Source organism: Thamnophis sirtalis, unplaced genomic scaffold (genome assembly GCF_051295495.1).
Source record: "Thamnophis sirtalis isolate CommonGarterSnake01/CBP01778 unplaced genomic scaffold, rThaSir2_p1.2 scaffold_7, whole genome shotgun sequence".
Lineage (NCBI taxonomy): Eukaryota > Metazoa > Chordata > Lepidosauria > Squamata > Natricidae > Thamnophis > Thamnophis sirtalis.
In genome coordinates this window covers 80,635,754-80,647,033 of record NW_028261387.1, presented here as the reverse complement: position 1 = coordinate 80,647,033, position 11,280 = coordinate 80,635,754, and the positions used below count along the sequence as shown (strand labels likewise).

The following is an 11,280-nucleotide window of genomic DNA, read 5'->3' as shown; positions in this document are numbered from 1 at the left end:
GGGACAAGATGACCTTGACTCTCTGAGAAGGAATGCTATTTTGGCTACATACTGTATCTCCAATCCCCCCCCTTCCAGTTTCCCACAGTAGAATATGTTTGAATATGTGGCAGGCTGGAGGACCAATACAAAGATGGCTTCCAATCCTGACACTCTTTACAATGGGTGTTTGATGCTAGGAAAAATAATTTGACCTCTGTCTGAGAGAAGAAATGGGGTAGAGATATTTTTCACCCAGTGGTGAAATTCATTTTTTTTATTACTGGTTCTTTGGGTGTGGCTTGGTGGGCATGGTGTGGCTTGGTGGGCATGGCAGGGGGAAGATACTGCAAAATCTCCATTCCCACCCCACTCTGAGGCCAGCCAGAGGTGACATTTGCTGGTTCTCCAAACTACTCAAAACCTCTGTTACCAGTTTTCCAGAACCTGCTGGATTTCACCCCTGGTCTTTCCCACATTCTAGGGATGACGAAAAAAGTTGGAAAGCATTCTCCCATGAACCTTTGGATAGCTGTCAAAATTTGTTGCCTTCACTTCACTAGAAATGTTACTTCTGTGGTGAACAAGAAACATGGAGATATGTTCTTTCTCTTTTTTTACAGATTGTCCATCTCTTCCACCTCCCTAAATGTGGATCCTACCTGAGGGCAGAAATGGATAGGTAACTAAGAAGAGAAAGAGTCCCATCCCTGCACCTTGCTTCTCCAAAAATGAATATGGGGAAGCAGGAAGGGAGCTTCTTCCGCTTCTGTCCTCCACCCTGCTTCCCCACCACAAGCATGGTTCTCTGACCATCAGGTTATGTCCGTGTAGATATATTCATAGACTGGAATAGGCAACAGATCAGCCAATGGGGACTGTTTGGAAACTGAAACCATATTTGCTGTGCTGGGTGTGGCATAGCTTAACTTCTGTACTAAAGCTGTAGTCTGTGCTGAGCTCAAAACTAGTCTGCTGCTCTGAACTGAAACTGTTCTCTGCCTGTGTTTGCTTCTATTTACTACCATGTTGGAAAACCTGTTTTTGGTATTGTATGTATGCCTTATGTGTTATATTATACGTACATAAAGAGAAGTTAATGAATCTTGCTGAATCAGTTACCTGTGTGTGCTTTCTGGATGTGATTGCTGCTGCAAACGCCGACAGATTATCCTCTCTTACCTCTATTTTACTGGAGAATAAAGCTGCCATCTTCCATGAGAACAAAAGAGAGGTGAATGCAGGAGTCAACCTGGTGAGTGGCTGTAGAGGTTACCAATAAAAATATGAATCTCACGGAACATTTTCCGTGAACTTGATGTTCCTATTGGAGTCCAAAAGTTAACTATGAGTAATAACTATGTCTGACGTCAAACCCCAACAGCCAAGAAAAACATGTCCCAGTTTCCCTGAGAACCACCTGTTCTCTGTCTCCCACCATATCTCTCCATGCCCATCACCACCTTAATACTTTGGCCTGTCCTCCTGCCACCAAAGGCAGCACCCTTCAGTTTCCAAAGCCAAGGGAATAATTCTCAATTTCAAACATTCCCAGAGATGGGAAGCTAGGAAGTCCCAGATTATCTGGGATTATTTCAGTTGTTATTCTGAAATTCTAGTTGTTATTCTGAAATTATTCTGGAAGCCGTTTCTGCTATGGTCCATGCACTCTGACATATTCTCCCACCAGAGGTGACATCTACCCTAGACTCATGGCCTTCTGGAAGAATCTAAAAATGTGGCTCAGCTGCTTGGCCTGGAATCTGACATTGACCTACTACACTGGATTATGGGGTAAGGAAGATTCTTACCCTACAATGAGGTCACTCATTATCTTAGTTTTTTGCTTTACTATTCATTCCCCCCCCCCACTTTTTAACTTTTTGTTGTATTGTAAGCCACCCAGATTTGATATGTCAGTAAGATGGGTGGTATCAAAATTTAATAAATAAAGAAATATTGATTTGTTTGACAGATATCATTGTTCAGTTGCTATATAACCATTGTGCAAACAAAAGGCAATCCTGAATTTAAGATTAACATTTACTCTGGTAAGGTCTCACAGAGAAAACTATAGCAATAGCAATAGCAGTTAGACTTATATACCGCTTCATAGGGCTTTCAGCCCTCTCTAAGCAGTTTACAGAGTCAGCATATCGCCCCCACAGTCTGGGTCCTCATTTCACCCACCTCAGAAGGATGGAAGGCTGAGTCAACCTTGAGCCGGTGAGATTAGAACCGCTGAACTGCAGATAACAGTCAGCTGAAGTGGCCTGCAGTACTGCACCCTAACCACTGCGCCACCTCGGCTCTTTAATTTTCTTTTGCAAACGTAATGGTTCACATATACATATTTTACACCTTGTAGTTATTATTACTATTCCAAATGCTCTCATCTGAATAGAGGCATGGTCTCTATATTTGATATAAACATATCTTTATTCAACTTTTCATTCTAAAGCCGTTTGGTGTCCCAACTGCACATGAAAAAGGTTCCCCTTGTGTTGCATAAGAAAATGTGTCCTTAGTCCAGAGGTTCTTGTTTTATTCGAATGACTGAATATAAACGAGATGTCCTTCTGAGTTCTCGCTTAAGAACGTATTCACTGAATTGGGAAGAGTCCACTCCTCCCCCACATGAGCCAACAATTTTAAATCCTCTTTGTTGCAATCTTTCAAGTACCTGAACTGAATTGAGGTGACAGTATCCATTTAATGGAAATCTGATGACATGCGTTGAGTCATGATTCCAACCTGCATTGACTGAATTGCACATTACGTCACCAATTTCTGGGAAAACTTCTTCTATTAAAGATTTATCTCCACTCAAAGTAATTCTTTCTCCAAGATCCGGAGCAACACGTACAACCAAACACTCACAAGATTTCGAAAACCGGCCTGTCTCTCGATCCTGTTTCCATCTTTCCATTTCCCCTAGCATGGGCTGAAGCTGAAAATACTTTGCTTCTTCATATAACAAACTATAATCTCTTTATTAGCATTTCAGAAATCCTGGCTTAAAGTCAAAGGGAGTGAAGGTGAAGGAACAGCTAGTTTTCCTTTCAAATAAATACTAGGCCCATGAGTAGCAGTTTGGTGTGCTTGGACAATAGATTTCATACCATGCAGGGCGATCAGGGATCTGAATGGAGACAATTTATTTCAATGTCGATTCACATCCTCACCAGTATCTTCAATAAGCAGGTCACTTAACTTTGCTCTTCGAAGTAAAAGAGCTGTACTGTTTTGTGAGACAGTGGAGGGGAAAGCTTTGTTCAAGTCTGCCAGAGAATGAATGCATTTGAAGATCTGTACAGCCCTAGTAAATGCAGCATTTGCTCCTACAGCTTCAATTCTCAAAAGCACTTGCCATTGATGAAGGGGGAAAAAATGGTTCACAGTCAGCTTTTGTTACGTTGCAAATAGAAGGTTACCTTTGAGCTCAGCTTCACTTCTAGTGAACACATCCATGCAGGTGTCTTGACAACATTAGAGAAGAGTGTGCAATTGCCTACTTCTAGGATATGTTTTCAATTATCCCATTTTGTCAACAGCTCCAGGATTTCCAATTAATTCCCCCAACTAAATCTTGATTTAGCTTGGCTAAAGTTTGTGTTTGAGATCAGCCAAGTTCATTCCGCTAGAGGCATTCAGCTAGATGCTGCTGCAGATCTTGAGGCTTTGCTTCAAACAGAATTATTAAAATAAAATCAGAGAATAGTTTATTAATTGATTGATTTTATAATCATATCAAAGAAAATAATATACAGGATCTGTTAAATATGATGGGCTCTTGGTTGAACTGCCTTACTATAAAATTTGCAGCTCGCCATGTGTACATTAAAGCCCAGGAGGAAATAGGATCATCTGTGCTTCAGATCTCAGTGCGCTGTTCTTTTAAGTAGGGATCAGTGGTGGGATTCAGCCAGTTTGCACCGATTCTGGAGAACCCGTTGTTAACTTTCCAAGCAATCAGGAGAACCGGTTGTTGGAAGAAATCTCCTTTTTGTTCTTTCCACTTTACAGAGCTAATTCTGTAAGGAAAGCAGGAAGGAAACATTCTGGTGTTGTTTCTAGGCTAATCTTTATTGCCCTGCTTAGAGAAACTGCCTCTCTGGTTTACCCTTATTACATTGTAACAGCTAAGGTGAAATGCCCATTGAGGTGAGTGACGTTGAGTTAGCCATGCCCACCTGGTCACATGACCATTGAGCCCCACCTCCAGAAAAGGCCCTTCTTAAGAATGTTTTAACTTTCATTGTCATTTTTTTCCATACACATACTTGCACACATGCGTGCGCACACACACACACACGTGTGTGTGTGTTATACATATACATACACACCCACACTCACACCCACAGACATATATTAATTAATCTCAGTCCATTTAGAACCCATAGCAGAAAAAAGTGTTGAGAGTTAACAAGGTTGATATTATATGGTACAAAGCTACTACAGAATCTAGTTGTTCTGCTTTGGATACTGCAAAGCCTCCTTCCAGGAGGTAACAAAGAAAACTGGTCATGGAAAAGATGATAGAGTCCATGACAGTACTGTGGATCCTGGTCAAGCAATGCTTATATGCTATGTCCTTGTTATTAATGATCTTCTTTTTGTGTATGTCTCAACTCCAATATACTGTAGATTGATTTGTTTCCTGGATAACCTATAGTACCTGCACTATCCTTCCCCCGGGGCCATCATTTAAAAGCATTTATTGTCTTCCTCTTGTTTTCCCCCAATTTTCACATCCATATGACACTATTAAAAACACACTTTCTTTTTTGAACATCCTGGTTGTTTGTACCCAAAGAGACATGTCTGCCCTTAAAGATCTTGTTTAAGTGCTTCATCGCAGTTAACTTGGAGCCATTTTTCCATTATTAATGATTATTAATCCAAGCTAGTATTGACTCCAACATGGATCTGTTGCAGCAAAATATTCAAATTCATTCCCATGAGGATCCAGAGTGAAATTCCTTTTAATTCCTATTAATATCTGTCACTGGTAGCTCAATGGCTTCCCTAATGGAAAAAGAATGGACACAGGGAAGGAAAAAATAAGAGGAAAAATAGTAATACTGAAAGCCTCCATCTTTTATCTGCTAAAGTTTTCCCATCTTCCAAACACGACATTTCAACCTTTGAAAATTAACTTTTTCCAATTTGATTCAGATCATTCAGATCACCTGTTTGTCAGCGGATCAATAATCTAAAACATATAACACCCTAGTTAATCTTGAAAGGGGAAAATCAATATTTATTTTTGTACCTCTCGGTAGATTATTTAGTGGAGGGGATATTTTTGCTGCTTTGGACCAATACAATAGAGCATATCCCACACTCTAGTTCAACAGCTTAATCCCTACATCACATTGTATCTCCACTCTTAATCATATTAAGCTTTAAATTAAATGTTATTGACTTTGTTGAGATTTATTTCCAAATAAATGTGCTTAGGATCAGAGAGCTCAGATGGATGACGGACATAAACTAAAAATAATATTTTTTTTCCAGAGGTGGATTTATTTATATATATTTTTCTTCCTGCATTGTTCTCATATTCTCTCAGTTATCTTGACTTGGAGACTGAATTCTTCAGTTCAATTTAGTTTTAATGGACATTTTTATCCACCTTTGAGCCAGAGATGATGTAATTACAGAGGGCATAAGATCTCAGAAAATCACAGTTCAATGATGGATACTACAAAGTTGATATAAACTGTCACCCAAATAACCAGTTACAGAGTTGAAAGCTATTTTGGAGAGCATTCAGACCAGAAATGGAGTGTTTGCAAATGGAATGGAAAACTAAAAAAAAAAAAAAAATGAAATAAGCCAGCCAGAAAGCATTATACTTGTGCAGAATATATTTGCATGATATTATGGCAGAGCTATATCAACTAATAAAATAATAATAATAATAATCAAACAATTACAATGTGCAGCAAAATCGATCACCAATGATGGAATCCCAAATATAGTTGGCCTTAATTTGCATTGACTACAATAATTTGCAAATTGCTTATCCTTACTTGAAGATATGTGGACATTTAATTTCATACAATTTACTCAGCAGGATTGAAACTACATTTTGGTTGAAAGTCTACTCAAATAGTAGACTTTTAAAATAAAACAGTAAAAACAATTGAAACATTCCTGTGGTGCCATGTGACAAAACATTTATTCTAAATTATATAAATATTGGAATGGTTGGTCAGACACTGATATGAAGCTGAGAATTAAAATAATATTTTTTTTGGACTCATACACATGACCAGTTTGCTACAGTGCAATGCAAGCTACTGATCATTTCTCAAAGTCAGGAACTCACTATGTCCTCTACCTGTTTCCAGCCAACCAGAGAGGCATTGTTTGTCTGTCATTTCCTGCTTGCAAAATTCATCATTGGGGATTCTATTCTCAAGGAAAATAACAAAAGTAATACTTCGTTCTTCCTTTAGAAAGCAGGGAGAGTTAAAGATGCCTAAATTCTGAATGGGAAAGATCATGAACAAACACAAGCAAAGCTGTCTTGGCATTATATCCCAGCCGCGGTGGTGCAGTGGTTAGAATGCAGGCTACTTCTGCTGGCTGCCTGTAGTTCGGCAGTTCGATTCTCCACTCAACGTTGCCTCAGCCTTCCATCCTTCTAAGGTCGGTAAAATGAGCACTCAGATTGTTGGGGGCAAGAGGCTGACTCAGTAAACTATTTAGAGAGGGCTATACAGCACTGTGAATGTGTTTATAAGCCTAAGTGCTATTGCTATCCCAATTTGAGACCAAACTAAAAGAGAACCAGGTAATGTGTTCCTTCTAAGATCCTTTGAAGCTGCAAGATGAATACTCTCTCAACAGCTTTCCCTAAAAAGGAAAGGTTGGACATAGGTTGAAAGTTGTCCAATTCCATTGGAACCTTTGATGACTTCCGGCAGAGGGGATGGACCACCTTGGAATTGGTAGGATCACCTACTCTCTCAAGGATATATTTGGCCAACCAGCATTGATTCCTCTATGAGAACAAAGCTGATGTGATTTGTGAATTCTGGAAAATTGCAAGAAATAAAAATTTAAAAAACCCACAATGCAGTACAATTTTTTTTTATTTGGGTCTGTGACCAGTGTAAAAGGAATGTTCCATTTTCATGTAACATCACAACTCTGTGGATTATTGTCATGCCAATATGCCCCTGCCTTGAAACTGCTACCATGAAAATGATTCCTGTGGGAGAAGCCAAAAGTGACTTGACCTTTCAACTTCTTAAAGTGTATTATTTGTAGATGTCAGCTAAATGAAATATCCTATTGATAATATGTAGAGCATCAGAACACTGTCTGAGTGGATAATATTACAGTTATGAATATATTCTACTCTAAGATAGAAAATATTTTGAAGATCTCAGTGGGTCAAATTTTATATATCACTCATATTAAGGTATTGGTACCCCTGATCCTTATGTTAAGTTGGCCCAGTCCTTGGATATGTCTAGTTTAATGAAAAGAAAGACTAGAGGTGTCATGATATCAGTGTTCCAATATCTAAGGGGCTACTACAAAGAAGAGAGGGTTAATCTATTCTCCAAAGCACCTGAAGGTAGGACAAGAAGCAATGGATGGAAACTAATCAAAGACAAGTAATTTAGAACTAAGGAGAAATTTCCTGACAGTTAGAACAATTAATCAGTGGAATGACTTGCATCCAGAAGTTGTGGGTGCTCCAACACTAGAAGGCTTTAAAAAAAGATTTGACGACCATTTGTCTGAAGTGGTATAGGGTTTCATACTCGAGCAAGGGGTTGGACTAGAAGACCTCCAGGGTCCCTGCCAACTCTTTATTCTATTATACAGTTGGCAATATTTTGAAGAGATTACTCATGGGTTAAAATACAGATATACAAAGTTTTATCCATCAGGATTCATCAACTTGAAAAGAAAACCAAATAGCTGCCCACATATGAAAGAACTAATGCACAGATAAGTACATTGAGCTACAATAATAAAATATAAACAGGGATATAACAGATGCACAGATATTCACTGAAGTCACAATTATAACTCGTAAGAAAATAATTGAGTGGGTGGGTAGGTAAGAAATCCTCCTGATTTTTCTCAAATGCTCACATAAATGCTATGCTCACTTCAAATTCATTTGATAAGAATCCATCTTTCATGAAATACAATCCATGTTTCTACCCAGAGCTAAAATTTGTGATGCTGACAAAGATCAAAAAAGAATCCCAGTTACAGAAGAAAAACAATTTAATCCATTACGTAAAATAGTTTTAAGTATCCACTCTCACAAATAATTCCACTGTTAGATATTTCATAGTTGTCCTAAGCACATTTTTGAGATAATAAACATGTTTCACTTTTATTGTTGCTCACTATACTGTTAGAAATAAATATCATAATACAAAATATAGTTTGAAACCTGCACATCTAAAGGACTGACTGTTCTCTTATTAAACTGTCCATATATTAAGATTAACTTTCAGGGAATGTAGGTTTAATTAATTCTTCTTCTCCAAAGAGAGAGAGAGAGAGAGAGGACTTGTACTACCAAGTGAAAAGTTTGATGATACCACTTAGCATATTTTCATTTGTCTGCTGGGCACTGAGTTGGTCTCTTATCTTGCAACTTCAGGTAAATCTAATTTCAAAAAAAGATAGAGGGTCTAGCAAGGATTGGACAGAGTAAGTTGGGAGTGGCTGAAGGACTGAAGAATCATCAAACTTCTTGGCTCATCTCTCTACCTAGCATCGTCAGGGACAGACAGCCACATGGGACAGACATCACCAGGAAGAGGAATTTAAGATATGGGTATCTCTCTGTCCTTACACCTAGTTTAACAGTCCACTTTCTTCAGGGCACCGAGAATTTCATAGATAATCAGTGGCAGTGGAAGCCTCTGGCATCAATCTTTGGATTGCCCTGTAAACATCCAAGGAAACAAATGTGTTACATAATGGAAATAGCATCAAACTTCCTTTAAGCATTCTCTTTCTCATAAAATCGTCTTTCAAAATTGGACTTGGCAAATGAATAAAAAGAGGTAGTTTGTTTGGTCTTGCTATTCACCGGTGCTAGCTGATACAATTGCTCTTCGTTCTTTGAGAAAATAAAACAATTCATTGCAGGTTTCTTTAAATAGCTATTAATGTCTTGCCCTAAATGGCTGAGGCCAGGGCAAATGAGAAATCTTAGAGGACTATTAAGTCTAAAGAGAAAAGGTCTAAAAATATCACAGCTTGACAGGGACATTTTTATAGCTAAAAAGTGCCCTTAAGATTTGAACATAAACTCAGCATGCAGTAAAGCAGAGTGTGCATTCCTGAATAGGCTGGCTATACATTGACAGGAGAAAAAAAAAGGAGTGTAGAACTATATTGCATTGCCTAATGCTGAGAGCTGCACTTTCTGATTAAGGAAACTAAATGACAAACGTCTGCCAGATCACTAAGAAGGCTAGAAGAAACGGTGGGAAGTTTCATTAAAAGTGTCACAAAACATTACATTGAGAAACAACCAGAAGTTATTATTCAACCTCTCAAAGAAAAGAAAAGAAAATGATAGAAATTTTGGTCATAAAGAGAGCCAGGTTTTAAAATGTATGTTTTGCTTTTTTTTCCTACACATATTAGTAGGAAAGTGAAAAGTATAATGGATCACTCTCACATAATGCAATTGCCTTACTCTTTTCCCCTAAAATCCTCTAATAGACCTCCCTAGTCCTTCCTTCCTTCCTTCCTTCCTTCCTTCCTTCCTTCCTTCCTTCCTTCCTTCCAGGAGTGGGTTCCGGCTTCTGTTATTGCAGCAGTGGTGGGATTCAGCCAGTTTGCAACTATCCAGGAGAACCGGTTGTTAACTTTCTAAGCAGTTGGAAGAACCAGTTGTTGGAAGAATTCTTATTTTGTTTTTTCCACTTTACAGGGCTAATCCTGTAAGGAAGGCAAGAAGGAAACATTCTAGTGTTGTTTCTAGCCTAATCTTTATTGCCCAGTTTACAGAAACTGCCTCTCTGCTTTATTACATTGTAATAAGTGCCTTATTACATTGTAACAGCTAAGGCGAAGCGCCCATCTATGTGAGTGATGTTGAGTTAGCCATGCCCACATGGACACATGACCACCAAGCCACGCCTACCCAGCTGGTCATTACATTATTTGAATCCCACCACTGTACTGCAGGCTTGTGCACCCATGCACAGTAGTAAAAAAATTGCTTCTGTGCATGCGCAGAAGTAAAAAACAAGATAGTGGCATCTACGGTGTTGCCAATAGAACCAGTTCGGGGGTGTGGTTGGCTGAGTTACTCGCCCAAACTGGTCCAAACAGGTAGGAATCCACCTCTGCTCCCTTCCCTCCCTCCCTCCCTCCCTCCCTCCCTTTGAAAGGACCAGTCTAACCTGAAGTTAGTATTGAGAGGATGTAGGCAGCCACTGCTAAAATACACAAAAGCGAACATGTAGAAATATAGACACCTACTGAGCTATTAGCAGTAAGAATGGAATATATGATTAGTGTCACTCCACAATCTCTTTCTGATTTCACAAAATATAGGCCAGATAAAAAGGTGGAAAGGAATACAAACTCTTCAAGGCCATTGGCAAGTTTGAACTTCAACATCATCCTTACGGAGGTGAGATTTAAATTATGCAACAACCACATCTCTAGTCCTCCTTCTCCCTTCTTCTTAAAAACAAAGAAGGAAAAATGGTTTTCAGTGGAGGACTAGAAGAGCTAGTTATGTCCTCAAAGAACCTTTGACTATCTCTCAGGTCTTTTGGTTTTGACTCGTATCCTAGCCTGTGTAGCGACTGAAATCAGAAAGAAAGTTCTTGTTCCACGATTGAAAAATCAGAGCAAAAATGGATCCTCCATGATTGAATTGCACCTTGATTTTGCAGAAAGCGAGTGGAGCAACCATTGTAAGGAAAAGTTCTAAAAAAACCTTTTTGTTCTCGGAGTGCTATGTGCTCTCTCCATCTCAATGTTTTGGGGTAAGGGAATAGCAATAGCACTTAGACTTATATGCCATCCCATAGTGCTTTACACCACTCTCTGGGTGGGTTTACAGTGTCAGCATATTGTCCCCAATAACCTGGATCCTCATTTTACCAACCTTGGAAGGACAGAATGCTGAGTCAACCTTAAATCCTTCAGGATTGAATTCCAGGTAGTGGGCAATTTGCCTGGAATCAACACAATGCACAATCTGTCGCACCTCCAACTTCTTTCCCCACTGACATCCCAGTCTTCATCCTGGATTCTTGCTTTAACTCCTGATTTGATCCCAAG

General features: G+C 39.0%; 1 pseudogene; it reads right to left on the bottom strand.

Annotated features, from left to right (window-relative positions):
* Positions 1–2,458: 2,458 nt before the first annotated feature.
* LOC148044733 (BTB/POZ domain-containing protein KCTD1 pseudogene) lies at positions 2,459–2,962 on the bottom strand (annotated as a pseudogene).
* Positions 2,963–11,280: the final 8,318 nt, after the last annotated feature.